Here is a 15,220-nt window from a genome sequence, read left to right on the forward strand (position 1 = left end):
TAGGTATTTTATTCTTTTTGAAGCTATTGTGAATGGGAGTTCATTCATGATTTGGCTCTGTTTGTCTGTTACTGGTGTATAAGAATGCTTGTGATTTTTGCACATTGATTTTGGATCCTGAGACTTTGCTGAAGTTGCTTATCAGCTTAAGGAGATTTTGGGCTGAGATGATGGGGTTTTTTAAATATACAATCATGTCATCTGCAAACAGGGACAATTTGACTTCTTCTTTTCCTAACTGAATACCCTTGATTTCTTTCTCTTGCCTGATTGCCCTAGCCAGAACTTCCAACACTATGTTGAATAGGAGTGGTGAGAGGACATGGATGCAGCTGGAAACCATCATTCTCAGCAAACTATCGCAAGAACACAAAACCAAACACTGCATGTTCTCACTCATAGGTGGGAATTGAACAATGAGATCACTTGGACACGGGAAGGGGAATATCACACACCGGGGCCTATTGTGGAGAGGGAGGAGAGGGGAGGGATGGCATTGGGAGTTATACCTGATGTAAATGACGAGTTGATGGGTGCTGACGAGTTGATGGGTACAGCACACCAACATGGCACATGTATACATATGTAACAAACCTGCACGTTGTGCACATGTACCCTAGAACTTAAAGTATAATAATAATAAAAAAAAAAGAAGTTATCCTCCCAAACTGATCTCTGAGGCAGTTTTCATAGACTCTGGTTGGCCAGGATCACCAATTAAACCAGAAATGTAAAGAACACTGCTAGCCTCTTCCAACTCTCTTGCTCTGCGCCAAACAGGATGATTTAATCCAGAATCAATGTAGTGACAGCTACAATCAAGCAAGTAATAGCAACTTCGGATCACCAATTTAACCAGAAATGTAAAGAACACTGCTAGCCTCTTCCAACTCTCTTGCTCTGTGCCAAACAGGATGATTTAATCCAGAATCAGTGCAATGACAGCTACAATCAGGGAAGTAATAGCAACTTCAGATCACCAGAGTTGGGAAAGGGGAGCAAATAGAGGCCTGTCATTGTCTCAGATACCAACATGAACTTCAATGAGCCAGGGACATTCAATTCCTGTTTTTAAAAGAAAGAAACAAATGCCCCTAGGAGAAAAGAGAGTTTATTTTGTCAAAGGTAGGAGGAACCTTGTTTTACATTCAGGGTTCAAAGTATATTAAAATTTTCAAATACTCCTGTTGTTTTCCAAGAACACATTCACAACATTTATATAAGATCCAACTGTGCATTTAAGCCTTTTGTGTACTCAGGGCTCTCCTAGTGGTCTCTCTGAGACTGAAAGAGCTCTTTCCATAATATTAATGGCTTCTCCTTCATGAAGCACTTCACCTGGATTTGAAGATAAGAAAAACCCTTCCTCTACACCCCATGAATTTTGGCCACTTTGTTCTTAGTCTAGGAAAAGTTTGTAAAGTTATTTATTTATTTATTTATTTATTTAGAGCCTCATCCTGTCATCCAGGCTGGAGTGCGGTGGTATGATCTCTGCTCACTGCAACCTCTGCCTCCCAGGTTCAAGCAATTATCCTGCCTCAGCCTCCCAAGTAGCTGGCATTACAGGCACGTGCCACCAAGCCCAGCTAATTTTTGTATTTTTAGTAGAGATGGAGTTTTGTCATGTTGGCCAGGCCGGTTTCGAACCCCTGGCCTCAAGTGATCCGCCCACCCCAGCCTCCTAAAATGCTGGGATTACAGGCATGAGCCATCTCGCCCAGCAAAGAGTTTGTAAGATTCTTAAAATGTACACACTTCTGAAGTTTCATGTATGAAATAGGAATATTAAGCAAAGATACTGATTACATAAGCCACATGCCATGCTCTTTATGGTTCAATATGGTACTTTACTTCCATTATCTTCCCATAAACACATTATACTCACAATGTGCAGTTCCTATAGCAAAGTGGCTACAGCACCGGGTATAGTGAACAAGGAAAACTCAGCAGACTTTACTGGGGTTAAAACTGGTCTTACCCTATTTGAAATCTCAGCAACTGACAACTACGGAATCTTAAAAGAAGCAAAATGTTCAATAGGTGAAAGGCAGCATCCTCTTTCACATATAATGGAAGCTTTCATGAATGTTCCCATATTGATGAAATTTGAACATCCCTGTTTTCCTAAGAAGAATGGTGTCTATAGTTTCTGCAACAGTTTGTACTTCAAGTATTCCATTCCATTGTCTCCTTAAGTACACTGAAATTTGTCAGACCATGTGTACTCACTTGCAATTGGAAAATATCGTCACCACATTGATAGTTTGAACTATGCTAGACAGCTATTACACAAGTTCTGAAGAAAGATGAGAGCAGAGCCAAAACATGCCACAAAGTTGTCACTCAGGAGCTGATAAAAATACTGAACTGGGGTTTTTCACATGGCTGCAAATATGCAAACGATACTCAGCACAGTAAAGAATTTAGATATCGCTTCTCTGTGTAAACCAAATCTTAACAAAAAGAGGACATTCACCCCTCAGAAGGAAGAGAAGTTTGTGAGTTCTACTTCAAACTCTGTGATCTCAAGTATTTCTTCTCTGTCAAGCCCTCAATACTGTTTCAGTATGGCCTTGGCATAAGGTTCATCAAGAAGGGGATACCTCAGTATTCAAAGGGATAGATAAATCATTTAGAAATGCACCATGCTGATATGAAGCAGAGCTTAGTTGTTTCTTCATACAAAACATCTGTATAACAAACAAGTCTTTTTCATCAAAAGGTCAAATACTATTTCATGTCAGGAATTATTTTACAGACCTAAAACAACTAGTAAAACGAGAGGTTTACATTAGAGTGGCTGTGAACTAAAGGAAAACCAAGCAAGCTTTATCAATAATGCAAGAAGTGAAAGGAATAAAAGGGAAGGATACAGCAAAAACAAGAAGGGTCAAGGAAAAACAAAGAGTCATAAACAGAAAGCAAATTCTATAAACTTAAATAATAAATTGAAATCAACATTTTAGAGGATTGCCGATCTCTATTAAAGATCCCTATTCTGCTTTGAAATTTAAATAATCAAGTGGAGCTAAAAAGAAGAAAAAATCTACAATGGAGCTTTTAATAAAAGTAAGGGAACAATGATACAATGCCTTTCATGACCACTTGTATACCTTTCTATAGTTCTTAATTTCATTTCCTTTCTTAGTTCACCAAGGAAAACATCTCCAGCTCACCCATGGAACATAACCTAGATTCCTCTTCCTGACACCACGCCCCATGAATGTGGCTACACTGTGATCTCAAACATGTGACATTCAATACTTACCTCGGACTTTTCTGGAAAAATTCATGGGAGAGCCTGAAGGGGTGATATTAGCAACTCCTGTCATGCTTTGAAACACCCTCTCTCCTGCCAATTGAACTTGCTTACTGACTGAAGTAGCCACACCAGTCTCTGGATTCTGTAGAACTAATGAAGTTATTCCCACAGATAACCATTTTGAACAAACTGCTTAAGTCTAAAGCAATACAAATATCCTATACACACATCTCATACTTCACTAAAATGTTCCAGATCAGTGATAGAAAAGTTATCTCACTAAAACCTGACACTCTTCAATGCCTTTGATTTCTAAGTTAGGAAGGGCACTCCACCCAACAGACCAAACAGCGACCTTGGTGATCTTGAAGTTCCAGAGTCCTCCATCTGTAACACCATTAGAGCTATTTTGTTTGTTAATGAACACCTATAGATTAATAATACATTCAAGAGGGCTTGAGGCCCTACAACCCTTTGTGGTCCAAAATGCCCTCATCAACATAGTGTAGTAAAATGAGCATGTACTGAGAGTCAGATGGGCCCAGGTTCAAATACCAATTTTGTTACTTCTTACCTATGTGACCTGGTCAAGTCACTCAAACTGAGACTCAATTTTTCTTCTTATAAAATGAAGCTAATGAAGATAATAATAACCATATATCCATAAATGAATATAATGTAGGTAAAGCACATGGCACCATCCCTGGCACATAGAACCAGCGGCCACTCCAGAAATTCTGGAAAGAGGGTCTCAAGCGTAACATTCTGGTGGAAAGGGGCTGGTGAGGGAGACTCAATAAATTTAGTTCTCATCAAAGCCCATACCATTGTAAAGGTCAGAGATTCAGTGTTTTTCGAGGCTGGAGTCCCTTTAAGAACTAATACCAGTACAATATTCTTTAATCCTGACAGTTCCACTCTTTTGAACACAAAATCCGGAAGGATTTTGTTACTTGGTTTTATCTAGCTGGGATCAACCCATTGAGGCACATTCAGGAATAAACCAGTCTATTACCATAAAGTAACTGAGTGGTTGTTACAAAATCACATGTGCAACATGTATGTTCAGGTCCATAAATTCAGGCTATTTTTCTTTTGTAAATGATAAACAAAATTAGCAGCTCTCTTCAGCCTTTGGCATAAAACATAAAGGAGCTAAATTGACCTGAACTGAGAATGCTTGAAAATAATTAACAACAACTGCAAAGCCTTGTAGACCTACTGTTTAGCTCAGCCTGTATCTAGGAAGCTTGATTAAAAAGATATATACCAGAACATACCAGAGACTCAGTCCTGAGGTTCTGCAAGGATCTTGCTTCCTTGGCTGTTACCAACTAACAGAACATGGAGGGCAATTCTTGGCATTCAGAGAATAATTCCTTTTCACTTCCATCTTTGATTCAAGCTTTACTAATCCTACATATTGCCTCATTCAATGAATATTTACTAAATAGTGTGATATAATGGATGTGGGGTTTGGAGTCTAATGAACCCAGGTTAAAGTCCACTTTGCCCCATACCAGTTGCTACATACCAACTTAGAAGGGAAAGGAGAAGCTGTGATATTGAAACCAAATAAAAAAACATGTGCGTGCCTGTAATCCCAGCACTTTGGGAGGCCGAGGTAGGTGGATTGCTTGAGTCCAGGAGTTTGAGACTAGCCTGGGTAGCATGGCAAAACCCGATCTCAACAAAAAATACAAAAATTAGCTGGATGTGGTGGCATGCACCTGTAGTCCCAGCTAATCAAGAGGCTTAAGCCCAGGAGGCAGAGGTTGCAGTGAGGTAAGATTGTGCCTCTGCATTCCAGCCTGGGTGACAGAGTGAGACTCCGCCTCAAAAAAAAAAAAAAAAAAAAAGCCGTAGGCATACATGTGCCTTGATTTCTTCATTTAAAATGAGAATAATTGCTTCAGAGGGTTTTCATTTAGCACAGTGCCTGATATAGAATAAACAAGAAATAAAAATAGATATTTATCAAGTGCCCACTGCCAGACACTATTTTAAATGCTTTATATGCAAAAATAAACAAATGGTAATTATTTAAACTCTATAATAAAATCATAGCTAACACTTATTGAATGCGTAGTACCCCGTACTGTATTAAGAACATATATTGACTTTGTAAATCCTCACAACAACCCTATGATTCTGATTTTATAGATGAGTAAGTTGAGGACCAGTTGAATACATTGGTCCAGGATCCTGCAACTGGAAAATGGCATAGCTGGACCAGATAATCTGACTCAAAACCAGATAATCTGACTTTAGAGCCCATGAGAGCTTCTGAGCAGCTGTTATCCTGCCCTGAGTTACACTTCATCCCCTTCACCCTTCATTCAAAGCTGCTCCATTGCAGCATAGGGTGGAAGAACTATAATGCAGCCCAGGTGATAACAGCACATACCATTTATTAGCTTTTATTGTGTGCTACATACTGTGCTGGGGTGTTTTGCATATGCTATATTGAATCCTTACTTAAATAACATACTGTGATTACTATTAACATTGTTTATACATTAGAATAATGAGGTTGCCCAAATTTACAGCTACGTTTCTTGCTCTCTGCAAACCGCAATTCCTCTGACTCCAAGCTACATGTTCTTTATAATTCTTCATGCTGATCCCTCACTGCCCATATCCATCCCCATTCTCTACCTCTAGAATGGACATGGATCATTAACTAGAAGAGAATGGATTTTTTAAAATTCCTTTTTTAAAATGTCTTAATATAGTTTCTGCACAAGAAATTTCTAGCCATTGCATGCAAAAATACGATTGTATCTGGTTTTTATCTGAAAAGTGACTTTTTAATGCTTTGTTTTAACCAGGAGTGGCACTCAGCTATCAGGATACAAGAATCTTGAAATGTTCTTTGCCAATCTGGGCGTCAAGGTACCTTTTAGACTCCAATTTAAAAAAATTATCATTTCTCCCTTTTCAGCCTCATAAATTATGACTTAGTATATCTGCTCCATACTTGTACAATGTTCCTCCTCTTCCCAGGACAGAACAGGGGCTCCAAAGCATAAAGGATGTGGGTATGATGTGTATGCAGGTTGGGGAGCTGTCTTTATATTTCTGAGGACTGAAAGTTCCTTGAAATACGGAAAAACTGGAAAAATATCTCTTTGGTTAGTAATTCATCCAACTGACTAAAAATGGTTCAGAGCAGCTGGATAGCCTAAATGAAGGACCTTGAAAAGAATGAAGCTTTAGGAGGTATTAAAATGAAATGAAGTTTTTTCTGAATTCAACAGAGAAACGATACATTTTATGTCTTAATAAGTGTAGTTCATCTAGTTGATTTTTTTAATCTCTCTATCTGAAAGCTCAGTGTCAAAAATCTTCAAAGGAACCTTATTATACCCAGCTGTCATCACTTAGAGTACTGAAGCAAGTGCAAGACCAGGCCTCAGGAATTCCAAGTTCTAATCCAGGCCTCATTGCTGGCTCACCGAATGGCCATTAGAAATAGTGTAAGATCCTTGCCCCAGTTTGTCAGTGTTAGCAACGGTCAGATCACAGGTGGGATCAGTGAAGAAAATCTGCCTGTTCTCACGCTAAAAGGGAATAGACAGAATAACTACTAAAAATGTGCCCAATGTGAAGTCCAAATTGAGTCCTCTCCCTGTAAATGACAAAAGACCCCTTCTCCTTATTCCTGCCATCAGGAAAAGTGGGCTTGGTTAATCAAGAACATGAGTCTTGGGCAAGAAGTTTGAAAAAGGAGAATGTAGGTTATTTTTCTTCTTTGATAATCTTACCAAAAATAGAAGTCATATGCCTAAGTGTTATAGGTAATACGGTTTACTTTTCTAGATATATCTCTAGACACCCATGAGATACAGAATAAAGGCTCTATGCCGAGGCTATGGGCCCCACAGAACCCACTCTAATCCATACTTTTCTTCAAAATCTCTGATTTCTTCAAAATAAACTCAAAATTTGTTGAATGAATGAACAAATAATAAGATTGTCCTACTTACCCTACTTAGAAAAGGGACTTCAAATCATAGGAATGACTGACAAATCTTTAGAAACTCACTAATGCTCCTAAATTGGGGGGAATAAAACAGTTATAGATTATCACAGGATATACTGCTAACAAGCACTTACCCTAAAATCAAAAGATGTAGGTGTGAGATTTTGCTTTGACAACTTACTCATAGCAGTTAAACAAGTCACAACCCCTTGTAGTTGCAGTGTGCTGATGAGCAAAAATGGAAATAATACCTGCATCATTTATTTAGTATTACTGTTGCTTATTTATTCATTCACTTCTTTAACAATAATTGAATGCTGACCATATCCCAAATACTGTGCTAGACACAGTGGCAGATGCAGAGGAATAATACAAACCCTGGACTTTTTTCTTTATGCAGTTTTTGAAACATACGAATAAACAGAAATACTATGATGATGGTGACAGTTGATCTTTCTTGATAAAATATATCCTATTTATTGAGCACTATTTTATACCAGGGACTATGCTCTTCATAATTTACAACATTCTTTAGGAATTGGCATTATCATATTCATTTTACATATGCGATAACTAACTTGCCATAGATCACACAGCTTGTAAATGGCAAAACTGGAATGATTTCAACCCAGGACTGTCCAAACTCTAAACTTGTACTCTTTCCACCTTATCACACTGTCCACAGACGCAGCTATTAGCTGGATATTGTTTTTTTTTCTTTCTCATCAAATATACCAATGACTCACAAATGTATTTTTTTGCCCAATCCACCTTCTGAAAAAGACAACAAATCTTTCTTAACTCAGCCTTGGCACAATGCAATCTGTCTGAATTGTCCTCTAAAAATGAAGGACAGTGTGTGTACATATAACATATCTTGCAAGAGTGAAGATGACCAAAATAGTCCTAGGCGCAAAAAAAAAAAAAAAAAAAAAAAAAAAAAAAAAAAAAAAAAAAAGCACATCAGCCTAATCAGGGCCACGTAAAATGACACATACAGCATTTATTACCACCAGAGAGGAACTGGATGTGCACGGTTTCTGGAACTCAGTGTCAGGCCAATGATGGATTGAAGGGACAAATGTGCTTCCATTTTTCCTTCAGGGATTATCATAATCATTTAGCATCATTGGTGGCATAGCAGTCGGTCATAATGTAGTGTGAGCAGCAGTTGTCTGGATCACTTGTGTCAATGCAGGTCATTGGGCAAAGAAACCTTAAAATTCTTCCTCACACAAGTCACAGTTGCTACCATGAGGTCCAAGTTTAAACATTAACCCTTCATTGATTCACATTCAGACAGCAGTAATATTTCCACTGGAACAACTATGTAGCTGAAGGAACCAGATACTGTATAAATGGTTAACAGACTATGCTCATTGACTGTTAATTGTATTAGGTCAGGGCTGAAAGGAAACTTAGAGGGCATCTGACCTAACTCTCACTTTACAGGTGAGAAAATGAGCTCAGGAAAGGGAAGTGACTTCCTCATGTCATACAGTCATTGCTTACTACTTACTGCAAAAAAAAAAAAAAAAAAAAAAAAATCAAGTTGGGGGAAGGGATAGGATATTAGAGGTGAACTAAACTATTCATCCTTCTCGGTCAAAAGCTGAAAAATAAAAGAGGGACACAAAAGTTATTTTGTGTTACAGATGTAACCAGTAGAAGAACTGAAAACAAAATCAGTCCCGATGAGACCACAACCTATGTGACCTTGTGTAAACTCCCTGAATTTCAGTTTGGTCATCTATAAAATAGGGATGCTGTCCCTGGTGCAGCTCATTTCCTAAGGTTCTTAACGAAAAACAAACAAGATGGTAGATGTAGGAAATGGTGATAATTCTCAAGTCAAATCCAGGGACGGTTTCTTAGCAATTTTTTCCAGTTCATTTATATAATAGGGCTCCTGTAACAGCCCATCAATACCTACACTGAGTGCCTTACCCAGGATGTCATCCAATGCTATAGTCTACCCTTTCTAACCTCGAGTTAGGAAAAATTCAGTCTTTGAGACATAAGTACAATTAGAAAATATCCAATTCAATGGTCTCTCTCTCCCTTCCCCCAAATCAAGATTTCCATCTGTTACTGGGTTTTCTCTTTGGAGTCTGAGATTCCTTATTCTAGAATTTACTCGCTGTACATGGAAAAAAAAATCTACCCTGGTTTCTTTTCCTTTGTCAAAGAGGTGCTGAGTAGAGTAGCAAGCAATATAGGAGGACAAATACCATTCTCTCTAAAGGGTTTTAAAGCCAAGTTGGCAGAGCATCAGAGGCTGGTTGGGGCCCCAAATAGTCATCTCAGAACATGTTGTGGCACTAAGAAACAGTAGAAAAACATCATATGTGCTCCTCTTTCCAGTGTTTATTATTCATAAGCCTGAAAGGAAACTGCTGATCTACCATTCTAGTCTCCAGAGATATGTTACATGTACACACACACAGGCAAACATGCACAACATAAACACATAGGCTCACACTCTCCCTCACCTTGTGGGAAAAATTTTCCAGCCCTCTGAAAGGCTTTTTGGCATTAACAGATTATATAGTCCCACTAAGCAGAAAATCAGACTTATATTTTTGTAGAGAAATGCACGCTTGTTCCAATTTTTCTGTCTAAATTATCCAAGCCCTTACAGTGGTTCACTTAAAGATCATTACTCATGTTACTGAGTGGGCTGCAGAGTGATCATGCCTACGCAAGGTATTCTTCTGGGTGTTGGAAAAATGACAGGAGTTAGCTATATCATTGAATGTGCTGAGATTATGTCAAACTTGCAAAGTTACATCAGCACCATATAAGGCAAGATATTTATCCTGCAACTGAAGTCAGGAAGGGAAAGGGGGAAGGATGGAGGTATTCAGTGATTTATGACTGAAAATGTTCAAATTGGCAGACAGGCTAACGGTCCCACAGGAAGCTGCTAGCAATTAACAATATAACCATTTGAAGCTGTGATTAACATAAACCACTAATGCAAAATTAGAAGAGTTTACTAAAAAAAAAAAAAAAAAATCTGTCAAAGTTTCCCAATTTCTTTTTTTTTATTTGGCACATAAAGACTACTTTCCATGTGTCAATTTTAACTATGATCAAACAAGCATCATTTTAAAAGAAACTGAACAAATTATCACCTGAACATGGAGGAGAAATTACTTTTTAAAAAGTGAAACAAATCGCAGTTGAAAGCTTGTTGTTTCTTATAACACACCCCAAGAAGTGTCTCAAGTCTTAATTAGCTTTCCTCCTTATCTCTGGTAAAATGGGTTTACAAAGTTTTCCATGTCATTTCCACGAAGGAATGTGAAAAATATGCGATCACCCACCTGGAAGATGTGTAAGTTCATTTCCAACCTATTTGAGGCTTATTGCTGGCAATGTGTGTACATTTGTACATTTTGACTAATGATTATATAAAATTATGGGAGATGCTGTTAGGAAAATTGGTTCCATTACATTAGGAAGGAATATTCTTCCAATATTTCTGTAGTCAGAGTTCTAATATCACAATAATTTACAAAATGAATTTCAAGTCATTTTAATGAAAATTATACTTTAAACTAGAATTATATACTCATTCAGAATTTGATGCTGTTCCATTGTGTTCTTAAAAACACAACCATTAGTTAATTGAAATTTATTTTAAATACATTTGATACACCCAAAGGATCAGTTTTTGAAGAGTTAGTTCCCTAAATAAAGGTATCTACAGGCATCCTGTGTTGCTTCTTACTCTTCATTAGTCGACTGCAACTTTTTGATAATTTGGCTAATATATTCCTTGCCAAACTCAAATAAGTATGGTATTGCTACTACTAATGAGACTCTGTTGCCAGTCTTTCCACATTTAAGATTATTATTAGCTCCAGTTGAAATGCACATTTTAAAGTGTGACTCATTTCATTCTTCTAAAATGTTTACCCCACATTTCACAGAGTTCTTGTTTGAGTCTGGAGCTAAAATCTGAAAGGAGGTTAATCGGCCTCGATGCCCTCTTGCTGTAAAAGCAAACCAGGCTTCCCATGGGTAGAATATTTGGATTGGTGATCATCAAGTGACTTCTTTTTATCATGCAGGAAGTTTCTGTTGTTATTATTATAGTTTTTAAAATGTATATTCCAAGAATATCCACAAGAGAGAAAAGAGAAAACAGAGGGATTTATAAAGCTCACCTCTCATATTCTGTATGATCTTAACCCACCTCTCAGTGCTGCAATAGTTCCTTTGCCCCACAGCAATATTTGAGCATGCCCCAGGCTGGTAGAACCCAGCTGCTTCTCTGTGGCCTGGTTCTAGCTGTGTAGCTGCCTCAACCCAGAGACAGTATGAACCTTGATCATTGGTGTGGAATTTAACACAAGAGACAATATATCAATATGATTCCCATTGAATTCAGGATTGTGGTTTCTGTAACATAACTAAGGCAGGCCTATTTCAAATATTTCAGTCCCACTTTACAGTAAGTCTACATCTCTTTTAAATAGATCACCCTACACATAGCTACATCAAGACAGTCTCATAGCTTCAAATTGTACCATTTGGCTAATCCTTCTATTAATATAATTTTAAAGTAGCCATTTTTAAAATACAGAGCAACAATAATTATTCATATAATAATAATGACTATTATATGGCATGATAGTAATAATAATAACAGCTACCATTTATCAAGTGCTTACTGGGTTTCTGGTGTCATGCTATGTGCTTTGTGGACCTTATCTCATTTAATCTCTACAAAAATCCTGTGAGGTAGGTACATAATTACGTTCATATTACAAATCAGGAAGCTAAGGTTCAGAAAGATTAACTTAACCAATATAACAGCAGCCAGTAAATGAGAGAAATGAGATTTGAACATAGCTTTGTTTTAAACCCACTCTCCTAACCCCCAAACTGGTGATTCTTAACCCAGTCTGCAAATTAGACTCACAATTGAATTTGTATCTTTGGAAGTGGGACCCAGTCATTTTTAAAAGATCTCCATATGCTTCTGTATAGCCAAAAGATTCTTGAAGTTCTACTGAAATTCTATGCTTGAAAATATCTGTGGCAGTTTGGTTACTTTTATAAGTTGGTAATTGGCCATATTGGACCTTCAGAAAATTACTTCACCTATTCAAGAGTCACTTTCCTTATGATGGAGGTGGATTGGGGAGCTTTAAAGACCTAGTCAAGCTTAAATATCCCAAGATCTACAGTTTAAATTAAAACTTGGGAAGACCCATTTACCTAAAAACCTAAATCTAGAAGATTTTAATGGTCATATATATGGAGCTAGAGCAGCCTAACTAAACTATTCCACCACTGAGGGCATTGTTGTTTGAGTAAACCCTTCCACTTCCCACTCTTTTGAGCACATTTTGATTTTTGCCTGCTGGACACCCTACCCTGCCCTTTGGTTCCTGATGCTGGCCAGAATTTCTTGTGGCCTTTGTCCATGTTCACATATAAATTCTTTTTTTTTTTTTTTTTTGAGACGGAGTCTCGCTCTGTCACCCAGGCTGGAGTGCAGTGGCCACATCTCAGCTCACTGCAAGCTCCGCCTCCCGGGTTCACGCCATTCTCCTGCCTCAGCCTCCCGAGTAGCTGGGACTACAGGCGCCCGCCACCTCGCCCGGCTAGTTTTTTGTATTTTTTAGTAGAGATGGGGTTTCACCGTGTTAGCCAGGATAGTCTCGATCTCCTGACCTCGTGATCCACCCGTCTCGGCCTCCCAAAGTGCTGGGATTACAAGCTTGAGCCACCGCGCCCAGCCTATAAATTCTTACTCTTCAGGCATAAGCAGTCACTACTAACTGTTCTTCCTTTCATTTCTTCAACAATTTGCTGGGTGGATACTATGTGCCTGGCACTGTTCTAGGAGTAAATATATTAAACGTTAATGTAACATTGAATGCACCAGAAAAAGCCCTGCTTTCACGAGGCTTATATTCTCACGGCAGAAGACAAATAACAAATGAGTAAGCAAATACAATATCTTTGGTGGTGACAAGTGCTAAGGAGAAAAAAAGACAAAATAAGGAGTTAGAAAGCCGAGGTGCTACTTTGGATAACGTGTTAAAGGAAGGCCTCTCAGAGAGGGTGCTGCTTGAACAGAGGTTTGAGTGAAGGGAAGAGCAAGGCCATCTGGTGGAAGAATATTCCAAGCAGCTGGAAGAGAACATTTTTCTAGAACCACACCACAAAACTTCAGGGGACATCTCATGGGTGAGGATTGGGCCAGAGCTGAAAATGCATCTATACAATTTGGAGATCAGATGAGTTCACCTTAGCCTAACCTCACCTTCTTAGCCCCTACCTCTGAGGCCTTTGTTATCATATGCTCATTGAAATAATCTTTGAAATAGGTCTGTTCAGAAAAAGTAGGCTAAAAAACATAGCAATAATTCAAGGCATAATGGCTAATTGGCTAATAACAGAGTTTATGTGTGACAGACATGGAATCTGATCTCCGCTCTACCTCCTAAGAGCTGTTTGACCTTAATTAACCAAGATACATCAGCTTTCTGTACCTTACTTTCTTTGTCTGGAAAACAAGAAGAGTGAGTTAATAAAAATATCTTACAATATCTGGTGCAAAAAAAATGCTCAATTATATAATTATTATAATTCAAAACAGAGGAGTAGAAAGGGAATCTGGGGTAATGTTCCAGTTACATCGCTTACTAAACACGTGACCACAAAAAAGTCACTTAACTTCTCTGGGCCTCAGATTCCTCTTCTCAAATATGGAAATGGAAATAATGATTAACACTTGTTATGATTTGACTTTGTGTCCCCACCCAAATCTTATCTTGAATTGTAACCCCATAATTCCCACAGGTTGTGGGAGGGACCCCGTGGGAGATAATTGAATCAAGGAGGCAGTTTCTCCCATGCTGTTCTCGTAATAGTGAGTGGGTTCTCTCAAGATCTGATGATTTCATAAGGGGCTTTTCCTCCTTTGCTCAGCACTTCTTCCTGCCACCATGTGAAGAAGGACGTGTTTGCTTCCCCTTCCACTATGATTGTAAGTTTCCTGAGGCCTCCCCAGCCCTGTAGAACTGTGAGTCAATTAAATGTCTTTCCTTCATAAATTACCCAGTCTCGGGCATGTAGTTATGGCAGTGTGAGAAGGGACCAATATAAAACCTAACCTTAAGGACTGGCATATCAAACAAAAAAATTAAAAATTGTAGAACTGTTTAAGAGTGGTTTAGGTAAAGAGTAAGCTGTGATCTGAGAATTTGTATTGGCTCAAGGCACAGGATTTTTAACTACCAATACTTGGCAACACAAATAGCCATTCCAAAGTAATTTTTACAAAATTACAAACACAGGCAATTTGTTTCCTCTTCAGCATGAATTCTTACATTTTCTAGTCACCCAAATCTGATAAAATCGTTTTTAACATGTGGAATGATTGGAATACAGACGTTTATAACTGACAGGATTCTCAGAGATCATCCTGTCCAACCTTATCTTTGTACAAATAAGAAACTTGAGACCCAGAAAGGTAAAGTGATGAGGTATAGGCACACAGTTACTTAGTGGGAGATCCACAAGCAAAATCCAGATCCCCTGACTCTCTCCAGTGTTCTCCAGAGTACAGAAATATTCTCTATTTCTTACTGTTTCTTAGCCTCGATCTCACATAGTTTATTGTGTTTCGAAAAGGGGTTTTGCTTACAAAATGAACTCCCTAGGTATTTTTCTCAAGATATGTATGTTTCCTTATCTGATATAGCCACATATACATATGAAAGAAGTCTACTGCAAATCTCTCACAATATTTCACGTTCGCAGTTAAGATAGTACCAACAGTTGGACTGCATTCAATTATACATTCATTTTTATGGAACTGTTTCAACAGACTACAATAAAATTCCTCTTATCATCATAAAAATAGTATTTGAATATCAGGAAAAAGGAACCAGTGGTTTTATAATGTCAAAGACCATTAAAACCCACAAATGGGTTAAATCACC

The sequence above is a fragment of the Mandrillus leucophaeus genome, unplaced genomic scaffold (assembly GCF_000951045.1).
Source record: "Mandrillus leucophaeus isolate KB7577 unplaced genomic scaffold, Mleu.le_1.0 Scaffold174, whole genome shotgun sequence".
NCBI lineage: Eukaryota > Metazoa > Chordata > Mammalia > Primates > Cercopithecidae > Mandrillus > Mandrillus leucophaeus.